This window comes from Chrysemys picta, chromosome 9 (assembly GCF_011386835.1).
Source record: "Chrysemys picta bellii isolate R12L10 chromosome 9, ASM1138683v2, whole genome shotgun sequence".
Taxonomy (NCBI): domain Eukaryota; kingdom Metazoa; phylum Chordata; order Testudines; family Emydidae; genus Chrysemys; species Chrysemys picta.
Genome location: NC_088799.1, coordinates 56,075,481 through 56,090,540, shown reverse-complemented (window position 1 = coordinate 56,090,540; position 15,060 = coordinate 56,075,481). Strand labels below are relative to the sequence as shown.

The following is a 15,060-nucleotide window of genomic DNA, read 5'->3' as shown; positions in this document are numbered from 1 at the left end:
CTTTCTTCTTGTTGCTAACATACCTGAAGAAACCCTTCTTGTTACTCTTAACATCTCTTGCTAGCTGCAACTCCAAGTGTGATTTGGCCTTCCTGATTTCACTCCAGCATGCCTGAGCAATATTTTTATATTCCTCCCTGGTCATTTGTCCAATCTTCCACTTCTTGTAAGCTTCTTTTTTGCGTTTAAGATCAGCAAGGATTTCACTGTTTAGCCAAGCTGGTCGCCTGCCATATTTACTATTCTTTCTACACATTGGGATGGTTTGTTCCTGCAACCGCAATAAGGATTCTTTAAAATACAGCCAGCTCTCCTGGACCCCTTTGCCCTTCATGTTATTCTCCCAGGGGATCCTGCCCATCTGTTCCCTGAGGGAGTCAAAGTCTGCTTTTCTGAAGTCCAGGGTCCGTATTCTGCTGCTCTCCTTTCTTCCTTGTGTCAGGATCCTGAACTCGACCATCTCATGGTCACTGCCTCCCAGGTTCCCATCCACTTTTGCTTCCCCTACTAATTCTTCCCTGTTTGTGAGCAGCAGGTCAAGAAAAGCTCTGCCCCTAGTTGGTTCCTCCAGGACTTACACTAGGAAGTTGTCCCCTACACTTTCCAAAAACTTCCTGGATTGTCTGTTCACCGCTGTATTGCTCTCCCAGCAGATATCAGGGTGATTAAAGTCTCCCATGAGAACCAGGACCTGCGATCTAGCAACTTTTGCTAGTTGCCAGAAGAAAGTCTCGTCCACCTCATCCCCCTGGTCTGGTGGTCTATAGCAGACTCCAACCACGACATCACCCTTGTTGCTAACACTTCTCTACTTTATCCAGAGACTCTGGTTTTTCTGCAGTTTCATACCGGAGCTCTGAGCAGTCATACTCCTCTCTTACATACAATGCAACTCCCCCATCTTTTCTGCCCTGCCTGTCCTTCCTGAACAGTTTATATCCATTCATGACAGTACTCCAGTCATGTGAGTTATCCCACCAACTCTGTGTTATTCCAATCGCATCATAGTTCCCTGACTGTGCCAGGACTTCCAGTTCTCCCTGCTTTTTTCCCAGGCTTCTTGCATTTGTGTATAGGCACTTAAGATAACTCCTTGATCGTCCCTCTTTCTCAATATGAGACAGGAGTCTTCCCCTCTTGCGCTCTCCTGATTGTGCTTCCTCCCAGGATCCCATTTCCCCACTTACCTCAGGGCTTTGGTCTCCTTCCCCCGGTGAACCTAGTTTAAAGCCCTCCTCACTAGGTTAGCCAGCCTGCTGGCGAAGACGCTCTTCCCTCTCTTCATTAGGTGGAGCCCGTCTCTGCCTAGCACTCCTCCTTCTTGGAACACCACCCCATGGTCGAAGAATCCAAAGCCTTCTCTCCGACACCACCTGCGTAGCCATTCGTTGACTTCCACGATTCGACTGTCTCTACCCAGGCCTTTTCCTTGCACAGGGAGGATGGACGAGAACACCACTTGCGCCTCAAACTCCTTTATCCTTCTTCCCAGAGCCACGTAGTCTGCAGTGATCCGCTCAAGGTCATTCTTGGCAGTATCACTGGTGCCCACGTGGAGAAGCAGGAAGGGGTAGCGATCCGAGGGCTTGATGAGTCTTGACAGTCTCTCCGTCACATCGTGTATCCTAGCTCCTGGCAAGCAGCAGACCTCTCGGTTTTCCTGGTCGGGTCGGCAGATAGATGACTCAGTCTCCCCGAGGAGGGAGTCCCCGACCACCACCACCCTCCTCCTCCTCTTGGGAGTGGTGGTCGTGGAACCCCCATCCCTAGGACAGTGCATCTTTTGCCTTCCAATCGGTGGAGTCTCCTTCTGCTCCCTTCCCTCAGATGGGTCATCTAGTCCACTCTCCACATTAGTACCTGTAGAGAGAACATGGAAATGATTGCTCACCTGTATCTCCATTGCTGGTGCATGGACGCTCCTCTTTCTCCTTCTGGAGGTCACATGCTGCCAAACCTCTTCACAATCCTTCTGTCCCTGCTGCGCCTGCTCTGAATCTTCAGAACATTGTGGCCGTAGAAGCATCTCCTGACGTCTGTCCAGGAAATCTTCATTTTCCCTTATGCAACGCAGAGTCGATACTCGTTTCTCCAGCCCTTGAACCTTCTCTTCCAATATGGAGACCAGCTTGCACTTTGTACAGACAAAGTCGCTTCTGTCCTGTGGAAGAAAGACAAACATGGCACAACCTGTGCAGGTTACAACAGCTGATCGCTCACCTTCCATATCACCGTCCTCTTAAGAGCTTCCTCAACTGTTGCAGGAACTACTCAGGGAAACCTGCAGATGAAAGCCTCAGTGAGCTCTCCCCAGGCGAACTCCCTCTGTTAGCCTCTGCTGTTCGCCGCTCAGCTGGTTCGCTGCTGACTGCCCTTATATACCAGTCAGGCCCACTCAAGGCCCACCTGGAACAAAGCACTCCCAATTCACACTTTTCAAACAAACAAGCAAGCAATCAAGCACACTGTCAAACTGACCAACTGTCCCAGCAGCAGACACTCAGATACTCACCAACACAGCCCCCCTAATGCAGCTCTTAGCGTACCTACTCTCGGACAGCTCCCAGGCAAACTCCCTCTGTTAGCCTCTGCTGGAACAAAACTATAAAGTTTTTATAGTTTATGAAATCAGTTTCTTAATGAATGCGTCATCCATGCCACACGTAATCACCAGGTGGCTCTTTGGAGTTCAGACATATGACAGCAATTAGAAAGGTGGCATTCTACCCACAAAAGGTTGGAAGACCCCTTCAGAAATGGCCACATAGGGTGTATTGTGAAAACATGGCCCTTGGGTTTCTTACTCTGCTTTGCCTGCACAGTGAATGTGCATTAAAAAGGAATCTCGGTGCAAAGTCTTTGAGAAGCAGCTGCTGTTAGTAACAGGCAGCCATTTTTCAGAGTTTAACATCTTGGTTGTAGTGCTTTGTTTTTTTAAATTTCAGATTGATCCTAGACGGCTTCATTCTTTGTGTTATGGAGATTAGTATTCCATTGCACTAGACGCTGTACATAAACACAGCCTGAGGCAGTCCCTACCCTAGAGTGCTTCCAATCAAAATAGACAAGACAACAGGTGGGAGGGGAAACTGAGGCACCAAGCAATGCAGGGATTTGCCCAAGGTCACACGGCAGCTCAGTGGCAGAGTCGGAATTGGAACCCAGATCTCCTGATTCCCAGTCCAATGCCCCATAGACCAAACCATCCTGCCTCTGTATGGATCATTGTCCTCTTCCAATGCTAAGTGCCTGCATCTCCTGTTGATTGCAGTGGGAGTGGTGAATGCTGGATATCTCTCAGCAAGAGGGCCCAGCAGATCTGCTGTGGTTGGCTCTAGGGGAGCTCTACAGCACAGATCTCATAAACTGTTTGTCACGGTGCCTGGAAGGACTCACAGCTGAGAATGCCAAACTCAGGACAGGCTGTCAGAAAATAGAGCAGACACCTCAAACTGGTAGTATATTCAATCATTAGATTTCACCAGGCCAGTAACAAAAGTTCACACCTAGACCACTATACTAGTTTTACCATAGAGTACAGGCAGTCCCCTTAGGCATCCCCACCCCTTTGTTCCACTCAGCCAAACTGGACTTTATTATTAAAACCAAATTCACCACACATTAGGTTCTTCCAGGCCCAGAGGGCTAGTCACTAACCAGGTCAATGGATTTTTCAGATCACACACCAAAAATAACGCTGTAGCCAATCCTTAGTAAACTAACTAAAGATTCATTAACTAAAAAAAAGAAATGAGTCATTAAAAGGTCAAAGCAGATAAAATATGTTACAGTGAATCAGATATGAGCCCAGTTGTTAGCAGAGATTGGAGAATTAGCAGACAAGTCCTCCTGTTCTTCTTTTTGCAGACATTCTGTCTATCAGAGTCCTTCCATGAACCTGTCAGGGTGTCCCAAAATGGCTTTTTGGGATCTCGGTCTAATGGCTCAAAACTCCCCCTGTTAGAGTTCAGCAGGTCAGAGATGTTGGATCAGTCCCATGAACCCGTGTTTATCGCTCTCTGGTACAGCGAGCAAGCAGACTGGTGTTCTCCCAGAAAGCCCTTCACAGCATGTTTGTTCCTCTGGTGAAGAACAGATACTTGAGTCTGTGAAAAGTTCCAATGGCACTTGTTTTGAAGAGTAAATGCTTCAGCCCTCAGGCTTCCATCTTGTACACACAATCGCCAAACCTATCTTCAGTAAGTAAATTCACACTGAAATGTTAAATTTGTACCTTTTGATCTAACGACAATTGAGTATAGTTGCATACATAATGTAAAGATAATATAGAGTTATAAGACATGAAAAGGATTTGGCAATGTCCTCACTACCGGGGGGGAGGGGGTTGACTTAAGATACGCAAATTCAGCTACGCGAATAGCGTAGCTGAATTCGACGTATCGGAGCCGACTGACCCCGCTGTGAGGATGGCGGCAAATTGACCTCCGCAGCTCCCCCGTCGACGGCGCTTACTCCTACCTCTGCTGGTGGAGTACAAGTGTCGATTTGGGGGATCGAATGTTGCGTCCCGATGAGACGCAATAATTCGATCCCCGAGAGATGGATTTCTACCCACCGATTCAGGCGGGTAGTGTAGACGTAGCCTTAGCAACTCCAGGTTAATTTGGTTACTGCTGGTATACATCTAACAGGATGTAGGTAAATACAATTAACATCTATTCTTGACTTTTATCAACACAAGTGAATGGGCTTGTGCCTGCTAGCTTATTTAACATCCCTTTGTTATCCACACCCAGTGAATTAACATCACTTTGAGGTTGTGCCCTGGGCTGGCTAGTTGTCAGCCCCGCACAGTTTTATACCCATCGGCCACAGATAGGCCCCAATTCTGCCCACATGTCTGCCTACCTTGGCACACAAATGCAGTCCTGGGGATTGGGGCCTACACCACAGACAAAGCAAGTTCAGCCCTGGCAGGAGAGGACCCTAGAAGTCAGAGTCCAGGATGACAATACTGACAAACCCTTCACTGTAGTGCCCCTGTTAGCCCAGGAGCAGTGTGGCATCACAGAACCTCATGTCACAACTTGTATGGTTAGGGCAAGAATTTTTTTAAGTGGCTGCCAAAAGTTAGGCTCTTAACCCCAGACATGGGCACTCAAATCAGTGGCCTGCTTTTCTAAAGGGCTGTCACCGGGAGCTGCTGGATGCTCAGCACTCTTGAAAAATCAAGCCATTTACTTAGATGCTGTAAATATTGAGCTAGGGTTGAGATTTGTCACAGAAGCCGGGGGGGTTTAGACACCTCCTCATTTAAAAAGAATGACAGGGAAGCGTCTCAATCCCCTAGACTGATCTGAAATTTTCACTGTAGGGGCCTGACAGGCACCCACCCCTCCTTTAAAAACCTTCCCACCTTGCTACAATAATCAGAAGAATGTTGCTCTGTGGACATTGAAAAGTTACTAAGAATTTATGGAGCAGTAATTTTATTCCCCTTAGTTATGGCAATAATTCACCATGTGTTTACACAGGAGGGGATACCTCAGCCAGAATACTGACTGGAGAGCTCTCCACACCAACCCCCAGCACTGCCATGTGCTCTGTTTGACTGTAGCCCTTTCACAAGGAACTGTAATGAGCAGGCTGGAAAGCCAGACTAGAGGGATTTCAGAGTAGCAGCCGTGTTAGACTAGAGGGAATTAACCATTTCCAGTGCTTAAACTTCTCGTCTGAGGAAACAACCATGGATCCAGCTCTAACACTATGAGGCACTCTGGGTGTGCCCAAGGGAGTTAGAAGCATACATCACATTGATTTTTTCAGTTGGACTCATGTTCCTAACTCCTTTTGGCTGGTTTTAACCTCCGCCCCTTGTCTTTATCTTCTGGGTATTCTGCGTTTCTGTATTTTCTCCTGATGTCTCTGAAGGTGATGGGGATTCTGTTCTTTGCTTGGCCTGTGCTAGCTACTGGAAAGGGCCGTGTGCATTCCCATTATATAGAACAGCAGAGTTTGTCACAATAGTGAGCAATTTTTTGGGTGCCCAACTGGAGATGCCTTAGAGCAACATTCCTCTGAAATCAGGCTCCTAGGTGTCTCTTGTTAGGCACCCAAATCACTAACTGCTCTAGAAAATGGGGGCTGATATCTATGTCAAATCATAGCTTCCAAGACTCCACATTAGGGAGCCATCATCTAGTCTGACCTCTGCACAGGCCATTAAACCCCACCCAGTTACCCTGTGTTGAAAAATATAAAATAGTCAATTTAAAAACCTGTGTAGATATCGGCTGCCAACTAGACATGGACCATTGATCACTACCCGTTGAGCTCGACGATCTAGCCAGCTTTCTATCCACCTTATAGTCCATAGGATCAGGGATGGTGCTCTTTGCCTACATGCTGCACAGATGGGCTACAAAGAAAAGCTGAGCAGCTGGTGCGTTGCCAGCACTCTGTCCAACTTGCCGGTGGAGTTCTGGGGAAAGCACAATATCTGGTTAATGCCCAGGGGCAGATCCAGGTGGGAGAGCTTCCCTAAGTATAGGAGAATCCCTGATAGTGTAGGGCTGACATACCTGCCCGAGGAGGTGTGGTGGAAAGGATCCCCAGCCAGTATAACAGTCCATAGAGAGCCATTAATAGCTAGTGTGAATTAGAGCAACTCTGAGGCTGCTCTATGTTACACTAATGCAAAGGCAGGATATAGCCAGATTTGTCCTCTCACCACCTGGGTTCTGTATGAGCACGGCTCAGCCATACCCAAGGACTGGGCCTTCTCTCCCACTGCAACTTGAGACCATTGCTCCTTGTTCTGTCATCTGGTACCACTGAGAACAGCCTAGCTTCATCCTCTTTGGAACCTTCCTTCTGGTAGTTGAAGGCTGCTATCAAATCCTCCCTCATTCTTCTCTTCTGCAGACTAAATAAGCCCAGTTCCCTCAGCATCTCCTCGTAACTCATGTGTCCCAGCTCCCTAATCATTTTCGTTGCCCTCCGCTGGACTCTCTCCAATTTGTCCACATCCTTTCTGTAGTGGGGGGCCCAAAACTGGACACAGTACTACTGATATGGCCTCACCAGTGCTGAATATAGGGGAATAATCACGTCCCTCAATATACTGGCAATGCTCCTACTAACGTAGCCCAATATGCCGTTAGCCTTCTTGGCAACAAGGGCACACTGTTCCCCAGGTCCTTTTCTGCAGAACTGCCGCTTAGTCAGTTGGTCTCCTGCCTGTAGCAGTGCATGGGATTCTTCCAGCACTGAGGGTTGCTCACCTCCTCCCCATACTGTGCTGCCTTGTCGTGAAGACCCAGGCAAAAAAAACCATTGAGTACTTCAGCTTTTTCCACATCGGTCACTAGGTTGCCTCCCCCATTCAGTAAGGGTCCCACACTTTCCCTGACCTTCTTCTTGTTGCTAACATACCTGTAGAAACCCTTCTTGTTACCCTTCACATCCCTTGCTAGCTGCAACTCCAATTGTGCTTTAGCCTTCCTGATTACACCCCTGCATGCTCAAGCATTTTTTTAAATACACCTCCCTAGTCATCTGTCCAAGTTTCCACTTCTTGTAAGCTTCCTTTTTGTGTTTAAGATCACTGAAGATTTCTCTGTTAAGCCAAGCTGGTGGCCTGCCATCTTTGCTATTCTTTCTGCACATCAGGATGGTTTGTTCCTGTGCCCTCAATAAGGCTTCTTTAAAATACAGCCAGCTCTCCTGGACTCCTTTCCCCCTCATATTAGCCTCTCAGAGGATCCTGCCCATCAGTTCCCTAAGGGAGTCAAAGTCTGATTTTCTGAAGTCCAGGGTCTGTATTCTGCTGCTCTCCTTTCTTCCTTTTGTCAGGAAAGCAAATATCTTGTGAGTGATCTGGTGCTAATGGAGGAGGGTGTAACGAGCACAGACTCACCTGGCGGCGCCTCCTGCTGGTCGTCTCGGAAATTAGCTCTCCAGCCATTGGAGTGCCCTCTGCAGGCTGGTGTCCCGCTACCAGTTGGCCCCCGTATCCCTCCCAGACCTGGTGCCCTGTTGTCTGGGCTGCTGCCCTCTGGCAGTAACCCCTCACAGCTCTGGGTCTCCCCCTCCCAGGGGAACCCCCACCAACTATCCGTACTTTGGCTCAGTCTTGGCTACTGCCACTCCTCATCTAGTCCCTGCTCACTGGGGCAGACTGTAGTGTATAAGCCACTCATCACAGGCAAAGGGGTTCAGGTGTGCTGCCTCTGGCTACCCGTGGGCTGCCCCCTGCAATCCAGTACCTAATAGGCCTTACCCTGGACCTGCAGCCTGGGGCTTTCCTAGGCCACAGCTCCCTTGGCCTTTCCCCAGCCCTGCTCCACTTCAGATACCTGGTTAAGCTCCCTGCAGCCAGGCCCTTCTCTCCCTGAACACAGAGAGAGAGTGCTGAACTTCTGGCTCCCAGCCTTTTTATAGAGGCCAGCTGTGGCCTGATTGGGGTGTGGCCCAGCTGTGGCCGCTTCCCCAATCAGCCCAGCTTTTAGAGCTGCAGCCCTCTCCAGGGCTGCTTTTACCCCTGCAGCCCTCTTTCAGGGCTGATTTCAAGCCCTTCAGGGCAGGAGTGGGTGTTCACCCTGCTACAGAGGGGCATGGCACTGTAGTCCTCTTTCGCCCTCTTGCTGCATCCGCTGGGAAAAGTCACAGCACTGAATCCATTTCTTAAACCATGCTTCTCTTCAGCAGGGCCTCTCGGGAGGAGATGGGCTCTATCTCCTAAGCGCAGAGTGGAAAGGCGCCTTTCCCTGTGAAATAATCCTCTCCCCCTTCCAGCTGCACACCCTTCGCAGGGTTCACTTCCCCTTTTCCCTGCTGCGCTGTAGCCGCCCGACCCAGCCCAGGCGCAGTGTGCTCACTGCCTCCACACCCATTGCCCCACTGGTGTCCAGCACTTCCCAGGTTTGGGCTAATAGCTTGTAAACAAGGCAAGGACCATGACTCGATCCAGTTTCCATTCATCGTAGTGGAGCTGGATCAGGCCTCATGGAGCTCTGTCTTCTTGTACAGCACCATGCACAGCCCCGTGCTATCCTGACTCCCTCAGTACCCTTCTTGTAGCACCTCAGCTTCGTGCATCAGCCAGCTTCAGGAAGTATGGGCATGTGTCTCCTCTACACCATGGCCTATACGCAAGAAGGCAGGTCTTAAAAGGACAATTAGACTAGCACCTGGTAGTTTTGTAGCTCTTCAGTGCACAGTGGGAACTCCCCAGCAGTGTGTGTTACACCTCCTGTGATAGGCTGGGCAGATCAAAGGTAGGCTTCTTATTGCCCTTGTATAGAGCCTCCTCCTAAACGCAGCAAGTCATCGGGTTAGGGTAAGCAAGACAAATGTGTCACTAAAATCCCAGTAAGGTTAGTTGCAGAACAAAGCAAACGTACAGAAAAGTGCTTCCATATGTCCTCAAAGCTGATGTTCCTTTCTACAAACCTTGACTCCTGCTCTTCTATTTAGGAGAATGTCCCCAGCAATGTGTTGTCAGTAAGAGCACTGGCTGAGGACCCCACTCCTCCTTCCCAACACGCTCTTTGGATGAGTCCCGAGTCCCAAGTCCCTGAAAACACAATCTAGCCATGTGCCCTGAAGGCAAATTCAATTTGCTTCAGCTAGGTCTTGCCTCCTGGTGAATATGTTAAACCCCAGCGCTGCAGCATAGTGAGTTACTTTGGCAGCCCCACGGTTTCACTCTCACAGACCATCCCAGGCCTGTAACTTTCATGCCATCAAAAGTCAGTCTAGTTCAGAGAAAATTTTCTGACCTCTTTGAAATCTAAAAGATCCCAGCTTGGCCCAAAGGTCCAGGTTCAGTGTGCAGTCCAAGTTGAGACACCCATCCCTTCTTTGATGTCTCTTCTTGCCATTTTACTCAGAGTGGGAACTTGATAGGCTTTAAGTTGTTTAAGAAATAGATGCCACTGTCAGGAAGGAGTTGTGCTATATGGGCAGCTGTTAGGGACTCAGGCAGGAAGGAGACTTAGGAGAACTTTCCATCACTCTCAGATTCTGCCTCTGGACTAATCACCAAAGTGCTAATCAAAGGGTCAAGAAATAAAGTCAAACCCTTTTGTATTTCAAACACTTCAGGGCCAGATCCTAAGCTGGCACAAATCATTTAAGTCATCAGGGCTATGTTGATTTGTGCCAACTGAGGATCTGACCCCAGCCTTCTTTTTGCTCTCGCTATGCACTTATCTGCACAAGGCTGAAGCTTCTTTTCCCTGGAATATTTTACCATTCCAGAGCTGTGCACATGACACACAAGGGACTAGCAGTGCAAGAGGGACTTCCTAGGATGGCAAGTGGTTGCTTTTCTCCTGGGCCTGGCTCCTCTTCCCAACATGGTTACATCTGATCAAACTCTCTCTGGGGTGGAAAGTGAAACCTTCTTTCCAAAACATTGGCACGTTGCATGGCAGCACGTTCAGTGCTGGGTTGGCTCCTTTTCTAACTTAGGCTCAAAGGCAGGGGCTGTGTGATCAGCAGCCATCACAGTGCACTCCCTGAACTCAGCACACCCTGGTATTCTCATTGGTGAGACTAATTTGTCACCTTTTCTCCCAGAGAATGGCCATGAGCCAGCACGGAGCTTTGCTGTGGTAGAGGACTGTTGTTGCAGAGCTGCCAGGGGTCATTTATAATCCTTGTGCATCTGGTCATTGCTGAAATAATGAAGAAAGGGGTTCGTGCTGCCCCCTTCAGCCACCTGAGACCAGCAGGGTGCTGCAACTTCTCAGCAATTACAAGAGTCTTAATGAGTTGGTAATTTAGTGAAAGAGAGAAGCTGAGGGGCTCAGCTAGCCTGGGTAACTACCTGGGACATGGCCACGTTGTCCAGGCAGGGGCGGCTCTATGTATTTTGCCACCCCAAGCACGGCAGCCAGGCAGCCTTCTGCGGCATGCCTGCGGGAGGTCCGCTGGTAACGCGGATTCAGCGGCATGCCTGCGGGAGGTCCGCTGGTAACGCAGATTTGGCAGCATGCCTGCGGGAGGTCCGCCAGTCCCATGCCTTCGGCGTACCCACCACTGAATTGCTGCCAAAGCCGCGGGACCGGCGGACCTCCCGCAGGCATGCCGCCGAAGGCAGCCTGACTGCCGCCCTCACGGCGACCGGCAGGCCGTCCCCCGCGGCTTGCCGCCCCAGGCATGCGCTTGGTGCACTGGTGCCTGGAGCCGCCCCTGTGTCCAGGGCTAGAAGAATGGAAATGAGGGGAACACAGCTGAGCTCCAAAAGTGTATGTTGGTAACATCTAGGTTGGACTATGGTAACTTGCTGCTTTTTGAGCTAGCAGATAAAATACTTTGTCTCTTTTGCCTTGCTGCAGCCAAGATTCCTGCATGTGTAATGCCGACAGACCCCCGTCATCGGCGAGCAGGATCAAACTGGGGACCTCTGGAGCTTAGTGCATGAACCCCTACAGCAAGAACTAAAAGCCAACTGGCTCTTAGCTAAGGCTGTAGAGCAGGCTCATTTAACTCTAAGTGGTCTCGCTGCTACTAGATGGGACAGAGCACCATGCCCAGGAGGTGTGTGGGTTACACATGCACCTCGGTTTTTATTCAGCTCAGTTTCGCTACTAGGGTGTCCTGGGAAAGGTCACCGCCCAGAAGAGTTTGGTTGACACTGCAGCTCTGGGTGGGGTCCTGTGTGCCTTACTGACTCCTTCTATGCCACCTGCGGTGCTCAGTCCCAGGCAGGCTCCTGGAGGGCCTCGCAGGAGCCACCCAGAAGAAGGGACAATTGGGGCAGCTTGCCAGGCTCTGACAGAGTTTCTCCCTGGTTGGATATTGGAGATGGTCTCTTCCACACAAGACTCTTAGCCAAGGGCTAACAAAAAATTTGTGAAGAGCACCGTTCTTGCCAGTTGGAGCAGCCCAGACTGCATCATGTGACAGGACTTTTCCCAAGCCCCTCCCTGTGCAGGTTGTGCACAGAGTCCCCTCGAAGCTGTCCCCTCTTCTGACACTGGCTGACCACTGTGCTTTCCCATCAAGAGAGGCAGTGGAGTTTTCAGGAACATAGCGTCAACTCTTCCAGCAAAGAGAGACTTGCTGTTGGCTGCTTTCCCAGTGGGGCTGCCTACCCTCCTTGCAGATAGTCCTGAGAAAGTGTGTGTGTTGGAATGAGAAAGCAAAGGAAGAGCTTTCCCTAGCTCCCCGCCCTTTGCAACATAGGGACCTGGGGCCCATGTGGCTTATTATGAACTGGGGAAGAAGGAGCATTTTGCCGGCATCCTCTTGTGAGTTTGAGTCCCAGGCTGGAATTCTTTTTCCTGATTTGGGCCAGAAGATTCTGTTTTCAGGACTAGCATCAAGACACCCACAGCAGCCACTCTGCCCCCCAGCCGGGAGTGATCAAGTCCCCAGCGCCCATTCTTGTCCCCGATCAGTTTTTTATGGTGTTTCCAGTTCTGCAGGGATTTGTTCTGGAGGGGTTCTGAATAGTAAAGCACTTTGGGACATGTGACACCAATCTCCTTCTGGGATGTAAGAGGACTAGACCATACTCTAAACAAAGCCTTGTTATTTCAATCTGTCAGGGCCAGATTCTAAGCCAAGGCACCTCCAGGACCCTCAGGTCCTCTGGGGCCCAGCAGGGCACCATGGCTGCTTGCCCCTATGCTGAGGGGGAGGCACCCATTTTGCAGTGACGTGTAATTCCACCCTCCCATCCGACAGCTCTGTGGACAGCTGCCCATCAGGGCAGTGGTGATAACCCTGGGGAAAGCAGTGAGACAGGGGCAGGGCAGGATGCCTGACCATCTCTCCTGAAAAGGAGCTGCCACCCCATGGCCTGGAGACAGGCAGTGCAGCCAAAAGCAATCTCCTCCAGGGCATTTGGGGAGGGGTGCAGCAGAGAGCCCCCAGCAGCTACACTTCCCCACCCCCAGCTAGGGAAGATCAAGACCCCAACCCCCTTTCTTGGCCCCTCCCTGTCTGCCCGGGGTTAAACTCCAGAAGGAGGAAAACCTACTAACGTGATGTGGGAATGGGTCTCTGCTCTTGAGGAATCACATCATTGGCCATGTTCTCCCCTCTTGCAGCATTAAAGCAGTGCTGTGCTCCATTCTGCTAGCTTGACGTGGGCCAGGAGGGGGTCTCTAGCCATCACTAATTAATTCTTTGGAAGGCCAACTTAAAAAAGCAAGTGACCCTGGAATACAATGGGCTGCCAAGATCAAGCCATGAGCCATGCCTGACCATCCTGGAAGTCATGGTTGCTGGTTGGTTTTGATGAGGTGGGGGGAATATGCTGGGAAAATGTACTGCCTCTTTGGAAGGTAGCTTGGCCTAGTGGCTAGGACACGGACTAGGACTAACGAGCCCTGGGCTCTGTTGCTAGCTCTTGCCTGCTTGGGCAAGTCCCTTCGCCATATGTGCCTCGGTTTCCCCACCTGTAAAACGGGCATAGTGATACTGACCACCTTGTAAGGCACTGTTGGGGTCTACCCCGGAAAGTGCTAGCTAAGAGTGGGGTATTATTATGGTTATTTGATTGATTACTATTGTGTGTCATTTGAGCCCCCAGTAGTTCCGGCTCCTGACTGATGTCTTGGGACACCAGTGTATTTGTGTTTCAGGGTCTGATCCTGTGCAGGCAAAACTCCCTTTTGGCCGTAATGAGGGTTTCCCATGCAGGAGCGGAACCCTTCTGTGCGCTGAGAACACGTACGGCCCAGTTCTCCCATCGGTTACACCCTGATGGAATTGCCACTGGAGTCCATGGATGCTGCCCTCCTGTGACTCTTTGGCTTCGTTAAGTGTTCTCTGGTTCCTTTTGGGTGGTGGAGGGTGCAGGGCTCAGTGACGGACACTCCAGTTGTCACTAAAGGAGAGGCAGATGCCAAAAGAGCTGAGACGTACAAGCAATGCCACTGATGGAGAGCGAGGGGCTCCTTTGTAATACCTCTGCTCCTTGCCCTGTGGCTGCCAGGAAGAATCTGTTTGGACTTGGAGGAGGCCATGGGGCTGCTCCAGAAATTCAGAGCTGGAAAGGAGGTGAGGCAAATGCACCAGCCTCTCCACCCTGTGGCAGCAAAGCCCAAATCCGACTTTCTAGCAGACATTGCTGAAAGCTGAGCGCAGCCTTGGAGCAGCCTAGATGGAACTGGTAGCAGCTGGCATTGCTGCTGGGTCGTGCACAGAACACTGTCGAGCGATGGGCTGATGATATAAGGGAATGCATTGCTCTCTCCTATTAGTTGCCTCAGGATTTGATTGGCCTCACATCAAAGGTGAGATGAGATTGGTTTTGCTCCTGTCACTTGGGGGTGTTGGCAAAGCTGTGCCATGATGCAGCGCTCTGTGGGACTCAGTACTAGACTAACGGGTGTGGGTCAGGACTGCCAGGGATCAGCAGGGCAGCAGGAGGCCCAGCTCTGGCATGGCAGAGATGTCTGAGGTTCAGGTGTACAGCTGGGGAGCCTGGGGCTGGAGAGCAGGGTCAAGTGCAGCAGGTCAGCACTGAGATGTCTGTGGGGAGTGAAAGGGCTGAGCAGCTCTCTGCTGTGCTGCAGCGGCTGCTGGGCCGATCCCCATCCCAGCAGCCAGCCTTGAACAGGGAGAGAAAGAAAACCTCTCCCTCACACTGCAAGATGAATCCCAGCCTATTTAAAGCGAGGAAGTGAAAACCAGTTCCTCTGGCACCAACGCCTTCCCTCCCGGCAACGTGCAAACGACCCAAATGAACTGGGCGCTGTTTGTTTAAACTGCTGTGGCTGCTGCAGTTTTCTCAGCTGTTGCTCCTTCCTCTGGCCCATCTCCGGCAGGAGAACAGAGCCCGGTTTGTTCTGTCCTCCTTCCCAGACCCCCAGGCTATGGCTTTGCAACCCGCCCCTCAGTCACAGCCAGCGAGGGGCAAGACGGGCAGCAGAGCGAGGGGGTGGCAGGGAGGGGCAGCCATTCCCTGGCAGGGCCTCAGCACGCCGTTTTTCATCTGCAGCCCATCAGCACCTAAGTGAGGGGCAGTCTGTGCTTCAAAGGGCAGGAAGGGGAAAAGCTCAAATGTTTATGGAAAAGCTCTCTAAAATAAGAATCCAGCCCATGTCCTGCAGCCATCAGGCCATTCAGTCAGCCACA

The 15,060-nt window shown here is 50.7% G+C and overlaps 1 protein-coding gene across 10 annotated transcripts in view; it reads left to right on the top strand.

The window, feature by feature from the left end:
* The window catches only part of SNED1 (sushi, nidogen and EGF like domains 1), a 143,332-nt gene that overhangs the window by 33,795 nt on the left and 94,477 nt on the right, over nt 1-15,060 (top strand). The gene's annotated exons all lie outside the window — the stretch shown is intronic.